This window comes from Pinus tabuliformis, chromosome X (genome assembly GCF_031772625.1).
Source record: "Pinus tabuliformis cultivar Carrire ecotype Pingquan chromosome X, CPIR1, whole genome shotgun sequence".
Lineage (NCBI taxonomy): Eukaryota > Viridiplantae > Streptophyta > Pinopsida > Pinales > Pinaceae > Pinus > Pinus tabuliformis.
Genome location: NC_142308.1, coordinates 1,744,129,752 through 1,744,150,560, shown reverse-complemented (window position 1 = coordinate 1,744,150,560; position 20,809 = coordinate 1,744,129,752).

The window sequence follows — 20,809 nt, the reverse complement described above, 5'->3', positions numbered from 1 at the left end:
CTTCCACTGCTTCCTTACTTGTCTTGCTTCAAAGAGCACCTCTAGATTCACAGTAGCATAATACCATGAAAGCATAGAGATCTATCACTGTAAACAATATAGGATCAGATATATATTGACCATACAAATTCATATACCAACCAATATTCACAGATACACAAGAATATGGAGGAAAACTCAAATAGATTTATTAGTAAAAGTAGTAGAAGGGAGGATTACAACCACTTGGTCTGACCTAGCGCCATCCTCCCATCTTGAAAGCCCTCTTCACCTCATACAAAGGAAGATCACCCAACAATGTCTTCAAAGAGAAATCAACGTCACTTCTTTGCAAATTACCAAATTCCAACCTCTGGGTCTTTGGGATGAGGGATCCATTTATAGATATTTGTAAGGGGGTGAGTCAGCTTCTGGGATTTTGATTAGTGTCATCTCTCTGATAGTTCTTGGTTCCACTTGGAGATTTCATGATCTCTTACTCATCCTTGGGTGAATTCATGGAGGCAAGTGTCAAATGAGCAGCTTCTAGAAGATTCTCAGGGTCTCCACCTAGCAAACTTCTTGTGCCATTTGTCTGCTCTCGCTCATCGCACCCTACAGAAGGGATTTCCAGTATGCATTGCACTTTTTGCATGTGGCAGGTGAGATGCATCACACCCTTTGCACTGGGTAGTTTGTATGGTCCTGCTTTGACCAGTTCTTAGTGGTTTTTCATGGAAAACTTTCAGGAGATGATGAATAGCACCCTTTGCACTAGGTAGTCTGTATGGTCCTACTTTGACCAGTTCTTAGTGGTTTTTCATGGAAAACTTTTGAGAGATGATGTAATCAGCTGACCTTGCTCCTTGAGGGTATGAAACAACACTTTTAGGGACATAGAAGCCCTTGGTTTATGGACATATGTGATTGGAGTTGTAGTGCCCAAATATGTCTATAAAAATGGGGAGGCTTCTCTCCACCAAACATCCTGATGAAGGTGCAACTGGGTGAGGCATACTAATCTACAATGTTAAGGATTGCCTCCATCGCTTCTTGGGAAATGCAAGGTAGATCTTGCTCAAAGATCAACTTGGGCATCAGGTTGATGAAATTCTTAGCCTTACTTGCCATAACTCCTCAATAGTTGCATTTGGAAAGAAACTTGCAATAAAGTTTGACTGCATTTTCCTAGGATATCCATGTCCAACCCATGCTAGGAATAGATTGCATCATGTAAATACGCGAACATGTAGAATATCGCTTGCTCATACTTTGGTTGATTCTGGGCATTAGTAACATGGAATTTCAACTGAAAAGCCAACAGATCCAACTAGTTGAATGGACTTTTGTCATTCACCAATTGGTCCAACACAACCACCAGATTCTCTGGAAAGGTCTCCGTGCTCTCTTCACCATACAATCAGAATGTAAAGATCATCAAGAGTTGGTAGGCCTTTCTGAGTGACTTAGTATTGTAAACATGATTGGGTGTTGATCTAAACTTCGATAGCTCTTTCACACAATGTTTTATAATATCTCTAGTGTTTACAAAAATGTGGGTGGCACGGAAAAGTGTATCATTATGGTTCAATAGCTGAGGTAAGTGATACATCTAACGATAGTTCTTTGTCCTAAACGTAGCAAGTTGTGTCCCACTAGCACTGATCAATCTCATAGTCTCTGGATCTGTGTGTGAGACAATCCAGTGGATGATGTCCGTACAAGGGAAGGAAGGGCACCTACATGCAACCTTATGTAATCCTGACCGGTGGATATTGACATACATTTACCAATCCTCTATATCTTTCTTGAAGTCCCCTACAATGATATCTTTGATTTCTTTCCATGTTAAATTCATGCCCTTATCGATGAATAGTTGAGTATCTACATAAACTAGAAAATTCACTGACACCTGCTCAACTACATCCCCAGTGCTACTTTTGATAGTATCCTTTGATGCAGCTCTATTGGAAACCATGTCACCTATAACTATTGGAGAGTTGCTCAACAACTGTTGTACCTAGAGATAGAGAGGACACTTATGGCTTACAAATGTTAGCTTGAAACCAAAATCACTTCAAGAATAGACTAAACAATAAACTGGGAAATTGCTGGGAAGAATTGCGCAATCGTGGCTCTCAGAGGTGACTGGCTGCTAGTTTGTTTTGCACATTGCAGAAACCCAACTGCCAATGCGGAGGTGTTGCTAACTAGAACTGCACAATGCATAGTTCATTCAGGCTTAAGCCAACTGGGACTACACATTGCCCAATCCCACTGGCCAAGGCTCAGGACTCTATCCTGAAACTGCATAGTGCGTATTTGGAGCCAGGCCTTAGCAGCCTTTGCATAATTAAGGGTGGTTGTAGTCGTGATAACAGGACCTAAAAAACTACGCAAAATAGTAAGTTGTGCTACAATTAAGGAAATTGAAAGAAACAATAGTGGGGGTCCAGGTGGAATAAGCGGGTGGCCACCAATATCCACCCTCTCCCTCTCTCCCCCACCCTCCCTCCCCCTCCCCCTCCCCCTCCCCCTTCCCCCCCTCAACCCCCCTCCTCTCTCTCTCTCTCTCTCTCTCTCTCTCTCTCTCTCTCTCTCTCTCTCTCTCTCTCTCTCTCTCTCTCCTCTCCCCCTCCCCCTCTCCATCTCCCTCTCTCCCCTCTCTCCCTCCCCTCTCTCTCCCCTCTCTCTCTCTCTCCCCCCCCCCCCCCCTCTCTCTCTCTCTCTCTCTCTCTCCCTCTCTCCCCCTCTCCCTCTCTCCCCATCTATCTCTCTCTCTCTCCTCTCCCCTCTCCCTCTCTCCCCCTCTCCCTCTGCCCCCCCTCTCTCCCCCCTCTCTCCCCCCAGTCTCTCTCTCTCTCCTCTCTCTCTCTCTCTCTCTCTCTCTCTCTCTCTCTCTCTCTCTCTCTCTCCCCCCCCATCCCCCTCCCGCTCTCTCTCTCTCACTCCCCCTTCCCCTCCCCCTCCATCCCTCCATCCCTCTCTCTCTCTCTCTCTCTCTCTCTCTCTCTCTCTCTCCCCCTCCCCCTCCCCCTCCCCCTCCCGCTCTCTCTCTCTCTCTCTTTCTCACACACACACTCTCTCTCTCTCCCTCTCTCCCCCCCTCTCTCTCCCCGCCCTCCCCCCTCTCCACTTCTCTCTCTCTCTCCCCCCTCTCCCTCTACCTCTATCCCCCACCACTCTCTCTCCCTCTCTCCCCCGCCCCTCTCTCTCTCACACACGCACTCTCTCTCTCCCCCCCCTCTCTCCCCCCCCCCCCTTCTCTCCCCCTCCCCCTTTCCCTCTCTCCCCCCCTCTCTCTACCCCCCTCTCTCCCCCCCTCTCCCTCCCCCTCTCCCTCTCTCCCCCTTGTTATCACTCAGAATTTCCCAGAAGTTGTAAGAAGGGGAAAGGGGTCGGAGGTAACAACAAACCAACTTTTAGGTACATAATCTAGCCAATCTGTATCCAGAGAGGGCTCTCTCTTTAAGGTTTAGCTTTGTTTTGGAAGGTATTAGGCTAGTTATGACAACTTGGGGGTTTTGATTGTATTTGGTGTTGAAATTCAGTAGCAAAGGGGTAGGACTGAATATTTTAGGCCATTGGGCTAATGGAGTCAAAGAAGATGGTTCAACTGGATTTGGTTTCTCAACAAAGGATGGCTTCACAGGGCAAGATAGCTAAACAGGGAACAAATAAAGACTTAAAACTTTGGAATGGACTTAAAAGGGATGAAGGGCAATTAAGAATCCTTCTTCATGTTTTAAGAGGAAGGAACTTGGATAATCACCAATAAAGAGCAATTAAAAATTCTTTACTAAATGATCAAAATGAGTAAACTAGGAAACAAGAGCAATTAAGAATTCACTGCTTATGCTAGTTTAGAAGAAAACATTTAGAATAAAAATGATTATAGACATATTGCACTTAAGCACTTTCTGAATTATTCTTTTTCATTTTGATATTCAGGTATGAAACACAATTGATATAATAAACAAGAAAACAATAACACATGAGATATAAAATACTTATTTGTCCGGTGTTTGACACATGAATCTTGTGAAAAGTAATTTGCATTAATTCTTCATCTAGCCAGCCATGCAAGATTTTTCCAACAACACTTTATTCCAAAGTAATCAGTTTTACAACAATTTCTAAGAATCCACCCTCAATACTCCGAATGAGGGAGTATTTATACAAAACACTTACAAAAAATATCTCATAACAAATTGAGATATATTCTAGGATGACTAATAACAAGTTATGGTCTCGTAGATAGAAGAAAAGGCAAAATGATGGCTTATTGTTCCTATTCTTGTGAATGTGTTGGAGGCAGGCCCTATGATTGGGCATGTTGCTATCTTCTTTATAATTCTGTGTTGGTTGCTCTACTTTTGATCTTCTTACTGATACTCTTTACCTACTCTGATACTCTTTGACCTGTTTGATCCTTGTTTACCTTCAGTTACCATCATTGACTATGGTAAAAAATGGAAATTTACCTTTTTACCAAAGGTAAATCACAAAATTTCTATCATCTATGCCCACCATTTTTCCTGCGGTATTCTGGTCCTTTGAAGTTTTCTAAGGATCTCATCAGCCTTGGTATATCTGAAAAAATCACGCTGAACTTGGAAGAGGTGTTTTATTTCATGTTCCACATAGACTAGGTTCTCAAGATTATCAAAAATAACTCTGCCTGTAGGTATTTCTTTAGCTGCACTGGAAGATGAGCTGGCTTGGTTGTCTGCATATTTAGCCAACTTGTCAACATAGTCTATCTGTGTCATCAGCTTGTCATTGATAACTAAAGGACTGGGAAGTCCTTTACTCTGCAATATGCCAAATTTCTTCATAAAGTCATCAATTTCCTCCTGCATGTTTAGGCATCTCCTTTCCAAATTCTGCATTAAAGACTTTTTAGTTAAAACCTTCTTGATTTCCAAAATAGTCCCTGTTCTGTCTCTAATGCCTAGTTCTTCAAGCTGGTATTTATTCTTAGTATTCAAAAAATTAATTAGTCTGGTAGCCTCTTCAGGCATCCTTCCTAATTCTTCCTTGGTTCTCTGGACTTCTTCAAGGGCTAGCTTTATCAACTCCATCTGCTAAAAAATTATTTGTATAGATGGCCAAACATCATTTATAGACTGAGTGATGTTGGTCCAAAGGATCTTCCTAATATCTGCCAAGGGTCTATCAAATGTGAGGTCTTTTTCTAATGATTTCACCTTTTGTTCTAACCCTTTGTTTTCCCTCACTTTCTCTGCAAAATTGATCTTTGAAAGATCATACTTTTGTTCTAAGGTAACAAATTGTTCTTTTACCTTTTGCAGCTCTGTAACTTGGAGCTTCAATTCCTCCATTGATTTTATCAATTCTTCTGGGCTAAGACTTGAAATTCCTACTTGTTCTGTACCTGCTATTGTTGTTCCTGTTACTGCTTTTGTTGTGACCACTGGAACGTTTGGTGCCAGAACTGTTCCAAGGGTTGAAGGGACTACAGTGGAAACTACTGGAATCACATTGGGAGGCTGAGAGGTCGACTCTCCCTGCTTGTCCTTCAATGATTTCTCTAATTCTTGTTCAGTCTCCTTCAGCTGCTCATTAAGCTTTAGGACTAAATCCATCAGCTCTTCTTCAGACCTTTGTTGTATGACCTCAGTAGTCTGTGGATGCCATGAAGGAGGCAACTTTAGCTGCTTTCTTAAGGCATGTTGACACCTAATCCTCATGATTGGGTGAATATAATATGAACAGTCATCGGGAGATGAATTGAACAGTCTCTCCCTAATGTATTTAATCAAGAGCTACCTGAAGGTGTTGTTGGGAAAAGTATCCAATACGGAATGACCCTATCCCACTCTAAGGGTGATAGTACCTCAGCAACAACTGAATGCAAAGCTATTCAAGATTACTTCTTTATGAGATGAGAGAGAGAAGAGAAGGATGATCCACTAACCGTTATCTTGCGCTAATGGTTGATCCAATCTTCACTCCTTGCTGCTTGCTCCTCGTTCCTTGCTCTTTCACTGGCCCAGCTACACAAAGATCCTGTAAAAGCACAAAGAAAGGAAACTACAAGAAGCATACATCCATAACTGATTCAAGGATTAGAATAAATCAAATATACAAGCATCAATACGCCACAAAGATACATGCATATAGAAGAACCTCAAATACTTTATTAATGGAAGAAGTAAAGTTCTGAGAGTGTTACAACCATGATAGGCCCAATCCAGCAACACCTCCCAGCAAAAAGAAATCTCCTCTTCACCTCCTTCAAAGCAATCACCCAATAGTTCTATACACAAACCAACAGCACTTCCTTACTTGCACAAAATTCCAGCCTCCATAGACCTCATGAGAGAGCTCTATATATAGAAGTTTTGGAGAAAGCATGAGTCAGCTTGAGACTGACATGAAGCTGACTAGTGTCCTCTCCTACTTCAGTTAATCTTCAGTTCTTGAGTCCACTTGGAGTCTCTTGCCTCCACTTGGAGATCTAGATCCTCTTACTCATCACAAGGCGAATTCCATGATCCAAGTGTCAGTTTGGAAGCTTCCTGGGCAATTGACACCTTGCAGAATGACTGTGACACTTGGCCAATCTCGCCCAGTGCAGGTAGCCTTCATTAGTTTTGACATTCAGCGCAGGTACAGAGTGGAGCAATTGACATTCAGCGCAGATGCTCAGTGGAGCAGCTGACATGATCCAGAAATAGCCTGTTTTTGAGTGTTTTCAGGTGGAGAACTGATTTTCAGTGCTGTGGTTTGCTGACCTTGTTCCTCTAGGGGTAGGAACAACATGTTTAGGGACTTTGGATCCCTTAGATTATTGACATTTCATGCTTCATGCTGTTAGGCACAAAAATGTCTATAACAGTTGCCCCCTAAAGAATGAGGTCGTTTATCGGGTGAAATGCTTTATCAGGAGGATCCGAAGTTCATTCAATCGCTGAGAGGTGCCCTGTAATAAAATACAATACAATACATTATTTTTCATTCTACTTTCATGATCTGGCTAAGGCGGGCATTCCCATGCTCAGCTTTATAAATTCATTTTGGTACATAGAACAGACGATCGTCTGATGGTAGACTGATAATTCTCTGCTGAAATTATCATCCTTTGAGTAGGATGATCATCTGTTGCAATGATGTACATAACAAATGGCTTTATATCCTGAATATATATCGCAGCCCGGATGGATGAAACTAGATCTGGGGTCTTCAAACTCGTTCGATCTTCACTCTAAGTACAAGTCGATCCATGTGAGAATTACGCTGAAGTCGAACATGGAAAGACATCGCTTGATTACTGGTCAATAATGTAAACCGTTAACAAGCGCGAGAGGAATCACCAATAATGACAATGACCCTCAAGGTACTGCAGTACAATTCACGTGGTGTGAATAAAGGACTTGGCGTCGAACACCACGCAAAATCTTCTGGTCGAAGGTCATTGATGTATACCTGTCGCCGGAAGTGAGAAACTTGCCATTGAGGCATGCAAGCTTCAAAGTACTGGGGGGTTTTTTCCTAGATCAACTTCTTGGATAATGAGCTGAAGTCGACAAGAAGCGATCCGTCAAAGGAGGGCCTTAATGAATCCCACATCAGTGACACGGAACGGAGCTAATGATTTTAGTGGAGGTGGAAACAATCTATGAAATATGATTCAGGGCGTCGATCATGGGTGGATGAAGGATAATGTATGGCAGTGGATGGGACACGGTTGACTCTTTCTGAACACATTTCTTGAACATATAACGACACTGATGTGATGGATCGGTAGCATTACCCCAAATGTGGATGGTTTGGCGAGGACCATGGTGATGAGACCGGTGAATGAAACAACCCAACCCGATGTGATACGGAGGACAAAGTGTCATGCTCAAGAGCGACTTGCTACCATTAAAGTTTTGAGGTTCTCCCAATTTTTCCCCAGTCATTTCTGACCAGTACCTCTTTATTTTTGTCAAGCTTGAGGAGGATAACATATGCTTGTTCTATAACCTGCCCTTCGGGCAAGCCCATCGCTATGTTTTAACGAGCCTAGCGATAGGGAAACTCGTTCTCGTCTAAAGACAAGTTTGTCGCTATTTAATCATTTTAACGAGTCTAACGACAAGGAAAACTCGGTCCTTTTCATTTTTAGAGAGTCTGAAAAGGTACAGAAAGTTAACTCCAAAATTCCTTTTTCGTCATCTAATCCCTTAAGTCCGAAAAAGTATAAAACAATACAGAAGGGATGATTTTTCGATAATTTTAACGAGCCGAATAAAACAAGCGCTCGACCTTTTTGTGTAATAATCCCTCAGGTCCAAAAAGATTAAAATCTAGAGGAGGGATAGCTCTTCCGATCACTTTAACGAGCTGGAAGGCCAAAACTCGGCAAACTTTTCATATTTTACGTGTCAAGTGAAAAGAGCTCAAAGAAGACTCGTCTTTTGAGGAACGAGTAATAAACAGGGATAGCAGCGGATTCCAGGTACAGGTTGGAATTTTCCAATCACGGCAGTGTCACAAGGATGGCTAAGTGAAATCACTCTTCGCAGCTGTTCCTCAAAATGGGTAAACAATCATATGGAGGTGAACGATTGGCCAAATGAAATGGAGGTGGCGGGTGCAAACACGACCAAGGCTTTTATGGCTAATAAATTTACGATCACAATGGTTATTTACCGGAATAGGTTCATTTTTTAATGAGCTTGAACTCTGGAGGAAATTCTTTGCTCAAAAGCTTATGTTTATTTTTTAACGAGCATGAACTATGACGCTAAAACTGCTCGGATCTCGCTTTTCTATTTTTTAACGAGCATAAATTCCGCGGTAAAACTGCTCGATATACCAGTCATAGGATAAGAAATGTCTTCCTGCAAGATTCCAATTTTTATAGAGCTTGCACCTCACATAAGCTATGCTCTAAATTTGGCAATTTTTGACCTTTGCCCCCCCATCCTTTCTTTGTGTAAGTTAGGAAACGATCAATGACCGCTCTTTGCTTACACTCCAAAAGGTTTGCATACCCCCAGGTATAAGGTACAATTTCAAGGCTGCCCCTACTTATCCTCCAAAACATTTGTTTTGATGGGTGAGGCTTGCCTCTTTCAGGTTATCCAAAAAATGGTTTTATTTGCTGCCGCAAATGAAACTCTTTCTTTGGCGATGTCTATCATTAGGTTATCCAAAGATGGTTACTACTTGTTGTAGCAAAGGAATCCCTTTCTTTGGAGGCTGCCCCTACTTATCCTCTAAAACATTAGTTTTAATGGGTGAGGCTTGCCTTTTACCCAAAGATGGTTACCATTTGCTGCCGCAATAGAATCTCTTTCCTTGGTAGCCTACCTGTTTAGACAAAGGTGAATGACTAAAATCATCAAACACATAACTTTGACAAAAGAGTCCTATTCTAGAACAACCCCTCTTCCATCCACGGACGGGGTACGGACTAGTCATACTTTTTCGCGGAAATTCTACCTTATACCCAAGGTTTCCTCTGCCCGAAGCAGACCAGGATGCATGCCCCCTGGGTTCCAGCCCTATCTTTCCGAATCACTCGCACTCATCGGGAAGGAGGACTGGGGGTGGAGACATTTCTTGGGTGAATAGACCATTCAGGGTTGGTATTTGACTATCTGCAATGCGTGATCCCGGAAATGAAAGTTGGTCTACGAGCTTGACCATTCTTCCTTCGTGTGGAAAACACATTACTCTAAAGAGTGAGGAGACTATAGCTCCCATGCAATATATATAGTCTCGTCCAAGGAGTAGGTTATAATCCAAGGGTCCTCGAACGACCATCACGTTCAATTGAACGGTCTTCCCTTTCAATGTAACAAGTACATTGGTGAGGATCCCTAATGGTCGACTGGTTCCTTTATCAAAACCCGAGAGATTTCTTATCTCAGGCAAAAGCGCCGGGGAACCCAGTGCTTTCCAAGCAATAGAGGAAAGGATACTCACAGATGCCCCTTCATCAATGATAGTTCTAGCCATTACCATTCTGTAGATTTGGACTATGAATCTGAACGGTATATTGGCTGGTAACCGGGGTCTGCCTAGTTGGTTCCAATCAAAGGATACGACTAGGTTGCTTGGTGGTGGGACTGAATACACGGCCGGATACGATCCTGATGATGTTCCTTCCTGCGATAAAGGAATGGGCGCATTGCCCTGATGCTCATCAGAATCTGTGTTGATGAAAAGAATCTGGATGGTGTCATCCTTTTTCTCTTCAGTGAGGGTGTCACTTGAAGATGAATCTTCAGTGACGGTGTCATTTGAGGATGAAACCTCTGAAGGAAGAACCGGGTCAACTGCCGTATCGACCTTTAGACTCTCGTCTGGTCTGGATTCAGTAGGTTCATTTTCAATGACTGACGTTTCAGCTGACCACTTGAGTGGGCCAGCTGTATTTTCAACCAACGAAGGACTTGGCACGAGTTTTTTGTATCCAGGAGGAAGTATTACCGGTGAAACCGGACGATCTTCCAAAACTCTCTTCGCTTCGTCTAAGAAGGGACAACGATGGATGGCGTGACCGCCTTCACACAGTCTGCAGGGAGATCTTGATCCCCCTCTTCGTCTTGAACCTTTACTTTCGCTGGTTGACGGTAAGCAATCAACATGGCTATCAGAGGTTGATGCTCCCGAATTGTGCAACCGAGGGGACCAGTCCCTTAGTATCCGGGGAATACAGGGACAATCTCTATGGAAGTGGTCTCCTCTACATATGACACATGGCGATTTAGGCCCGATCTGTGCTGTGTGTGGGTTTTTGTCAGATGTCTTTTGCTTGCCCCCAGTCGCCTTAGGCTCCTTATTCTTCTTCTCTTTCTTCTTATTTTCCTTCTTCTCCATGGGAGCTTGGCTTTTGCCAGCCTCACCTTGCGAAGATGGAGGATTAGAGGAAGAGTTATAAGAAGTGGAAGGCTGGTGGGCAGCTCTAGACTGATCTAACTGTTGACTCGACTGATCAGGAACCATGGTGGTCTGAACTACATTAGTTGAGAAAAGCCAAATAGGTAGGCCAATTGTCAGTCCTAGAAGCGACAATGTGGCCATGTGGGGCGCACCAACTTCTCCCCAAGAGGAGAATGGACTAGGATTTCCATCATGTGGAGTTCCTTGGTTGGGGCGTTCCATGTTCTCAACTTAAGATCAACGCGGGAAAAGGAGGTGATTATGTTCCGTTTAAAATAAATTTTATAACGACGCTTAGACACAACTTGCTTTTCACTTTTTAAGAGTCGAGAAAAAGCTAAAGATGACTCTAGTCTCCTTCGATGTTTTAACGAGCCCGAAGTGACAAATGCTCGGATGGAGGTTTTCAGTTATAGAGTTTGAAAAAGGCCAAAAGAAACTGCTCTGGAGTTCTAGGCAGAGGGTGTGCCAAACTTTTCGCAAAACCACAGAATACGTTTTACGGTACGAGTGGTCGATCTTCGTGAATGCTGTGTTCACTGCATTGCGATCAGTAGGGCGGCCGACACGGTTTCCTATTGGATAAAGGCTTTATTCCTATAGGGGTCTCCCAATATATACGCGACGGTACGTGGGAGCACAAGTCCGTATTGATACTTATCGCTTCACCGTGGAGGAATCACCCAACCACTCAACGCTAAGATATCACGTTTAACGACGCCGGAACACGTCTCTAGCTTAGACCTCTAGATGTTTGCATTATGTTTCAATGCGTTGTTATGTAAATTCAATTTATTTTAAGGTTGATCTTGTTTAGCAGTTTGCCTTTATGGATCACCATGAGATGTATGATAACACTCCTAAATGCAGTCTAAGATGATAAGCAAGCTTTTCAATCTTTCAACTTTGAAAACCTTAACTACTGAGGGAAAAGAAAGATAACACCTTTTCACACAGATCATAAAACACACACTAATGCACTTTTTCCTAAATCAACATGCAAGCTGTCATAATGCACATGCACAATGCAAGTATTTCTTTTCTCTTTCTTAATGTTGGCGAAATGCAAAAAGAAAGTTGTTGTATAATTTTGAATTCAATTTCAAGTGAAAGCAAACAAGCTTGTCCAAAATCAAAAGACACCTTAAGATTTACTTGTTTCGACACTAGAAATATATAAACTCAAACCAAATGACGAAAGCAAAAGCTCAATCAGCCATGAACAGCAAATAAACTAACTCTTAAGATCAAAGCGACACTTTATCACAGGTCTAGATCTAAGAGGCCACAGCAAGACTAGTTCACTTTCGTTATGGGAAACTGTAAATATACAAGAAATACATAAAGAACAAACACAGTTTCTTTATACAACTGAGGCGGAATAGTGACAAGGAAAGTTGGTTTCAGATAGGCCTACTGACTGGTAACTAACAGCAAAACAACAATGAAAATAGGGCAAGACACAGCAGGAAACCCCAGCAGCACAAGGCAGGACTGGTCCAGCGCAGGTAGCCCCTTCGGGAACTGCGCTGAAATGCAAACAGCCTTTGTACAGCCTGCACTGAAGAACGAAACTTTCGTTTCTGGTGGTTTCCGGGTCACAGATTGCTCAAAAATTCACAGTTTTTGCTCAAATCAGAAGCTATCAGTCAAGGACACACTAAGGGATGACAAGGAGGATGAAAAGCTATCACTAAGAGCTTATTAGAGTCCTTGTGGATCAGCTCTTCAAATCATAAACTTGCCCAGAAACTGAGCTAGAGTAGCTGCCCTCTACTTTGTATTTGAAAGATTCAAACACAGTTCGATTCGGTACTCCCTTTGTTTATGAAATGAATAGCAAAAACACAAACAACCAACAAGATACGTTCCCCAGCGGAGTCGCCAATTTGTTGTTGGGAAAAGTATCCAATATGGAATGACCCTATCCCACTCTAAGGGTGATAGTACCTCAGCAACAACTGAATGCAAAGCTATTCAAGATTACTTCTTTATGAGATGAGAGAGAGAAGAGAAGGATGATCCACTAACCGTTATCTTGCGCTAATGGTTGATCCAATCTTCACTCCTTGCTGCTTGCTCCTCGTTCCTTTCTCTTTCACCGGCCCAGCTACACAAAGATCCTGTAAAAGCACAAAGAAAGGAAACTACAAGAAGCATACATCCATAACTGATTCAAGGATTAGAATAAATCAAATATATAAGCATCAATACGCCACAAAGATACATGCATATAGAAGAACCTCAAATACTTTATTAATGGAAGAAGTAAAGTTCTGAGAGTGTTACAACCATGATAGGCCCAATCCAGCAACACCTCCCAACAGAAAGAAATCTCCTCTTCACCTCCTTCAAAGCAATCACCCAATAGTTCTATACACAAACCAACAGCACTTCCTTACTTGCACAAAATTCCAGCCTCCATAGACCTCATGAGAGAGCTCTATATATAGAAGTTTTGGAGAAAGCATGAGTCAGCTTGAGATTGACATGAAGCTGACTAGTGTCCTCTCCTACTTCAGTTAATCTTCAGTTCTTGAGTCCACTTGGAGTCTCTTGCCTCCACTTGGAGATCTAGATCCTCTTACTCATCACAAGGCGAATTCCATGATCCAAGTGTCAGTTTGGAAGCTTCCTGGGCAATTGACACCTTGCAGAATGACTGTGCCACTTGGCCAATCTCGCCCAGCGCAGGTAGCCTTCATTAGTTTTGACATTCAGCGCAGGTACAGAGTGGAGCAGTTGACATTCAGCGCAGATGCTCAGTGGAGCAGCTGACATGATCCAGAAATAGCCTGTTTTTGAGTGTTTTCAGGTGGAGAACTGATTTTCAGTGCTGTGGTTTGCTGACCTTGTTCCTCTAGGGGTAGGAACAACATGTTTAGGGACTTTGGATCCCTTAGATTATTGACATTTCATGCTTCATGCTGTTAGGCACAAAAATGTCTATAACAGAAGGAATAAGAACGAACCAATTTTTGGTTGAGTAGTTACTGCCTAGTCTGACATGGTATTAGAGCAAGCACCTTTTTCTAGTTTCCCTCTGCTTTGTAACTCCCTCCTGCATATTTTTCTTATATTCTGCCCATGTTCTACAGGCTGACATCTCTGTCATATCCCTGTGAAATCTAATTCATTTTTTAATGTATTCGTTGAAGTGCGTTAAGGAGTCTATTCGTTGTGTGTGAGTTCCATTTTGCTGTGTGTTATATGCATGTATTTACTACTTGCGCTCTACAACTACTCCACCTTACCTATGTGCCACAATTGATTTCGCCTTACCTGTGGCTTTGTTCCCTGGTTTCTAGTGCACCTTGGGCTTCCATGAAGCCTGATCTCTTATATTATGCTCCGATGAAGTCTCTGTAATCGTTGTCGTGGCCCCTGAGAGATGAAGAATGCGAGGTTAAGGTCACTGGGAGAGCCATGGCCGACCGGAACACTGTCACTATGCCACCGTAGCTAGCTATCTCGGTGCAATATCTCATGCCGCAAGCACAGTAATCCCGAGCTCTTGTTAAATACGGGATCAGAGAGACAACACTGATGCTGTTATACAAAGCTCTTAGCCGCTGCAGTGAGCTCTTTGCATTATCTTTGCCATCTGTGTGTTGATAATCTAGTGGGAGATGAACCCACGAACGTTGAACGGACACGGATTCAATTTTCTGGCAAGTGTGGACGACTCTATGGCGTGGAACTAGGAATAAATACATAAAATCACTGGGCCTTAGAATGATTCAGGAGGAGGTCAGGCATGAAAATCTAGGGAATTGGTGCAAAAACAATATATATATATATATATATATATATATATATAGAGAGAGAGAGAGAGAGAGAGAGAGAGAGAGAGATAGATATATATATTTATGTGCCGTGGTGTTTCATTTTATTGTAGTCGAGATTTTTTTAGAAACTACTAGTGGTAGACTTTTTTTGTTTGGATATCATAAAATTCTAATACTATGCTACACTAGCACACTGGCTTTGAAAATTAAGACCTATGTTTTTTTTTAGTTGAATCATTTTGTAAAGATCTCGAAGCAACTCCTTGTGTAGTATTGTGCTTCTTGAAGTTTTGATAAATATTGCAATTATTTTGCTGTCAAAAAAAAAAAAAATTACCACCAGAAGTACAATTTTACAGTATATTGGCAGAAGTATTTTTCTATCAGCAGAAGTAATTTTTTTTTACAGAATGCATTCAATCATATCCATGGTGGGAATAGTTCTCATTGGCAAGGAGAACTATCCTGAATGGTCCCGGATGATAAAACACACCCTCATTTTCAATGAGTTGTGGAAAGGAGTGTGTGTCAGAGACGGAGACAATGAACCAGTATAGCCTACCTCAGACAAAGAGCTCGTCATTTGGGAAAACAAGAACAGAAAAGCTTATGCATTAATTGCAGCATCTGTAAATGAAGAGGTGAGTCGCCATATTTCGTCATATTCAACTACCTTTGAAGCATTATAAAAGCTGAAAGAACTCTATGACTCATATTCTTCACTTGAAGTTGTTCAACTCATGATTAAACTCTTCACTCTTGAACTGCAAAATAATGATCCTCTTGCTCTTGCATCTGAAGTAAAGTCTATAATGCATGATATCAAATCCACTAAGGTTGAATTGGATATTCCTCTTATCGCTTTTCTCAAGTCACTTTATCCTACTTACTCTAATTATCTTGAGTTATTGCAAGCAAATGGAAATCTCACAGATATCACCTTTGACTCTCTTGTGAAAAAGTTTGCTGAAGGAGAGAAAGCTTTTGGAAAGAAGACAACCCCTGAATCTTCTAAAGAGGTTGTGTGCCTTGCTCATAAAGAAAAGCTTCCTGCTCAAGATTCTTCAAGAGGAAGAGGTGGTCGAAGAGGAAGAGGAAGATATTTCAGAGGCGGGGGGGCAGACATTCTCAAGGAGAAAGGGCAGATTTGCACTGCATTCGCTGCAAAAGGAATGGATCACATGATGCCTCTACATGCAAGCTACCATGGGACAAAATTGAGCAGCAAAGAAACCAACAGAAAGGTAAAACTGATGATACGGACAAAGGTAAAGCACCTGAATCCGCTCACTATGTTGTGGCACAATGTAACATTGGAGTAAATGAAGATTTATTTAATGCTTCACTTGCTTCTCGGAAAAATGATTTGTTGCTTGATTCAAGAGCAACCTGCCACATGACTCATAGAAAAGATTTTTTTGAAGATTTCACTGACAATGTTGATGGAGCAGTATACTTTGCAGACCAATCAAAAATCAGGCCATCAGGGCTTGGCACAATCAGGCTTAACTGCCTGGTCTTCCAGACTTTCTTCTGCATCATGTCCTATATCTCCCACGGCTCAAGAGAAACTTGTTGTCCTTGGTCCACATCGCCAGCAAGGTCACTCCATTCATATGTTTTATGGCAAGATTGAGCTAAGAAAAGCATCTGACCACTCACTTGTCATGAGGGGAATAGAAGAAGAAAGGCTTCTCAAGCTACAAGGAACCTTTGCTCAGGCACAACATTTCTCATACAATTCTCATCATGAAGAAGGTACACCTCCATCAATTTTATTATGGCATGCTAGATTTGGACATTTGAACTATGATAGTCTCCGTTTGTTGAAGAAAAATGGTGTTGCTGGTTTGCCTACAATTCCTAGGAAATTTAAGCAATGTGATGCTTGTATTCTAGGAAAGCATAGCAAACAGTCTTTTCATGATTCACATTCAAGAGCACATAGAAAACTTGAACTCATTCATTCAGATTTATGTGGTCCAATTCTTGTTCCTTCTGCAAATGGAAAAAAATATATGATGACATTTATTGATGACTACACCAGAATGTGTTGGGTTTATTTATTGAAGAACAAATCTGATGCTTTTCAAACATTCAAGAATTTTCATAAATGGATTGAAAATGATGCACAATCTCATATCGGGTCTATTCACACTAATAATGGAAAAGAATACACATCAAATGAATTTGAAAACTATCTTCGCCAACATGGGAATCAAACATCAAACAATTGTGCCTTATAATCCCCAACAGAATGGTGTGGCTGAAAGAATGAATAGGACAATCTTAAATATGGTACGATCCATGCTCTTCTTCAAAAATGTAAAGATAATGTTTTGGGTTGATGCTATTCTATGTGCTACATATATAAAGAATAGATGTCCATCTAATGCTATTAGAAACAAGACTCCTTATGAAATGTGGTATGGACATGTTCCTTTGGTAAAGCATCTCAGGGTCTTTGGTTCCACCTGTTATGCCTTGATACCAAAGGTACATAGAAACAAACTTGGTGCTAGAAGTCATAAGTGTATCTTCCTGAGGTATTCAAACACCTCCAAAGCATACCGTCTCTATGATGAAGTAAATAAAAAGTTTGTTGTATGTAGAGATGTAATTTTTCTTGAATCATCCAAAACTGACAATGTTGTTGAGCGGCAACTTGATCGCTTGGATAGATTCACAAAAGAAAAAACATTTCAGGAATTTGATAATCAGATTCCACATCTTGAAGGGGGGGTTCCTATACTAGATCAACATGTGGAATCTTCTTCTCAAGAACACTCTCCACCGGATGAAACTCCAACAACAGATGATGCTTTAAGTGATGTGATTGATAGAATTGGGAGACTCAATCTTGATTCAGTCCCAACTCAATCAACGGAGCAGCCTGGACCATCTGAGAAAGGTCCCCCAAAGTGGTTGACAAAGACACTTGAAAGTGTTCATCCTGATGAGGTTGGAAAGACAGGAACTAGAAATTCAAACCGGCAAAATGGAGGTGATGTGGATGACTCTAATTCACCTGTTGATATGGATGTTTCTTATGATTGTGAATTGAACTTGTCTACAGATTTTGAACCAACTTCCTTCAAAGAAGTTGCTTCTCATGATGAATGGAAAGAAGCAATGCAAAAGGAGTATGATGCCCTCATAAAGAACGACACTTGGAAGCTGGTTTATCCTCCATTAGGAACCAAACCAATTGGCTGCAAGTGGGTCTACAAGAACAAGTATAAAGCTTATGGCTCACTTGACAAGCACAAAGCTAGGCTTGTGGAAAAAGTTTTTGCACAGAAGGAATGGGTCGATTATGAGGAGACTTTTGCCCCCATAGCAAAATGGGCTACCATCCGTACACTCTTTGCACTAGCAGCTCAGAACGGTTGGAAAGTCCATCAAATGGATGTAAAAACGGCTTTCTTAAATGGAGATCTAAAAGAGAATGTTTTTATGTCTCAACCTAAAGGATTCGTTGTGAAAGGACATGAACATAAAGTATGCAAACTTGTGAAGTCCTTGTATGGCCTCAAACAAGCACCACGATCCTGGTATGAAAAACTAACTAAGCATCTTCTGAAACTCAATTTCAAACATTATGATCTTGATTATACAACTTTATTTGTCAAGAAAGTTGGAAAAACAGTTGTATATCTTGTGGTATATGTAGATGATCTTTTGATGGTAGGGAACAATGAAAGCTACATTGCATCCATAAGAAGGAATTGGGGAAAAGTTTTGAAATGACTGATTTGGGCTATGTTCATTACTATCTTGGCATTGAAGTAATCCAACATCTGAAGTCCATATTTCTTTCTGAAAAGAAATACATTGGAGATCTGTTGAATAGGTTTGGCATGAAAGAATGCAATCCTCTTACTACTCCAATGGAACAAAACTTAAAGCTCACATCTATTGAAAGAAAAGAATTTGAGGATGCAACAAAGTATAGATAGCTTGTAGGAAGTCTCAACTACCTAACTATTACCAAACCAGACATTTCATTTGCTGTTGGAATCCTCTCCAGGTTTATGCAAAAGCCTTGTGAGGGACATTGGTCTGCTACAAAAAGAGTTCTAAGGTACTTGAAGGGAACTTAATACTTTGGAATTAAGTATACACAGGTGGACGACTTCACCTTGATTGGATACTCTGATTCATACTTTGATGGAGACAAAGAAACTGGGGTATCTACTTCAGGATAAGCTATGAGTCTTGGATCAGGAGTTGTCTCCTAGAGATCATGCAAACAATCAGTTCTAGCAGATTCCACAACAGAAGTAGAATACGTGGCAGCAACTGAAGCAACAAAAGAAATTGTGTGGCTCAGGAAAATTCTTGAAGATTTGCAGGTAAAACAAGTACAATCAACTCCACTCATGATTGACAATACCTCTGCAATAAAGTTGGCCAAAAACCCAAAGTTCCATGATCAAATGAAGCACATCAATACTAAATATCATCTGATTCGGCATCATGTTGACGCCAAAACAATCCATCTCCATCATTGTTCCACAAATGAGAAAATTGCAGACATCTTCACCAAAGCACTTGGAAGAGAAAATCTTGAACGATTCAGAATGATGCTTGGAGTCACCAACATCCCTTCAGATTAAGAGGGATAATGTTGACACCCAATCCTCATGATTAGGTGAATATAATATGAACAGTCATCGGGAGATGAACTGAACAGTCTCTCCCTCATGTATTTAATGAAGACCTACCTGAAGGAATAAGCACGAACCAATTTTTGGTTGAGGAGTTACTGCCTGGTCTAACAAGGTAGCTATGTCTTCATCTTTATTTTTAATTAAGGCTTCTACAGCCTTCACATCTTTAGGATCATGACCCAACCCAATGATCAATTCTTCTAATGATTTAATCTTGTTGTATTTATCCTGTGAAGAGGCTTTCTCCAGCTGTAGTTGGGTAATCATATTGTTCAAAGAATTTCCAGCCTTTGGACCATCATGGCCTTGCTCGTCGGTGTAGAGTAGAGCATCTCCCCTGTCTATTTGTGCAATTCAATCTGGTCCAGGGGATGGATGTCCTTTGCCATGACCTCAAAATCAGTTTTGAGGTAATCTGTAGTTGATTGAGGCTGTTGCACCTTGGGCTTGAAAAAAATCATTATCATTTTACCTTCTTTGATGTCATAGGCTGACATCAACCTGTTCTGATTAGTGGGAGCCATTTTTAAATATTGATTGTAAACTTGGATTCTTAATGGCTCATTTATGGCTTTTATTTCTTTGAACTTTTTCTTGATGTTTGGATTTTCTTTTCCTGGGGGCTTGAAAGATGATACTTCTACACTCTTTATCTTTCCAATTCATGTCTTTGTGAACTGGAAGGTGTCCCTCCTACTGGGAAAGTTTGATGACTATCAACACCTTCTCTTCTTTGGCTATCAGTGTTTTCTTCATAAAAATCTTCTTCTGAAAGAGGATTCAGCCTGTACCTCTTAGCATCGGGTTGTTCAGAGGGTCCACTGGCATGGGTAGATACTTCCCTGTCTCTCTTTTTGGTCCTTTCCTCATTCAGAGGAGTCTGCAAGATTGGTGGTTCTCCCACATTGACTTGAGTTAGAGGAGTTTGTATATGGGCCTGCTCTTTGGAAGTTTCAGGTTGTTTAGACATTATGGACTGTTCTGTAGCCTGTGTGCTTGTCTCTGTTTCTTTACCCTTGGAGGTCCCTGTGGCTGGTGTATTGGTTTGTTGTGAGTGCCTTTCAGAGGTCCCAGCTGCTGATGCCCTTATTGTAGATGCTGACTTCTGAGAAGTATCATAATGTACATGTCCAAAAGAATCTAAGTCAAGAGTCTTTTCAAGATCTCTCATTACATTTTCTATGTTGACCTGTTCACTACCAGTTGCTACTGAGGTCCCTTCTCTCCATTCATCCATGTTGGCAAACTATTCAATTTTTGGGATTCTATGGTGCATATATGGAGACAACCTATTCTTCATTATTCTATCACAGATAAAGCCATGAGGGTCATATGGGGCCTAACCAAAACTTTTTTGTAATCTAAGGTAATCTTCTAGAATTCTCTCTGTTGCATCCCCTGCTTCTCTAGTGTTGCAGATGAAAGGGCCTAATTGATGTTTGATCCTAAGTTGTGCTTTCTTTT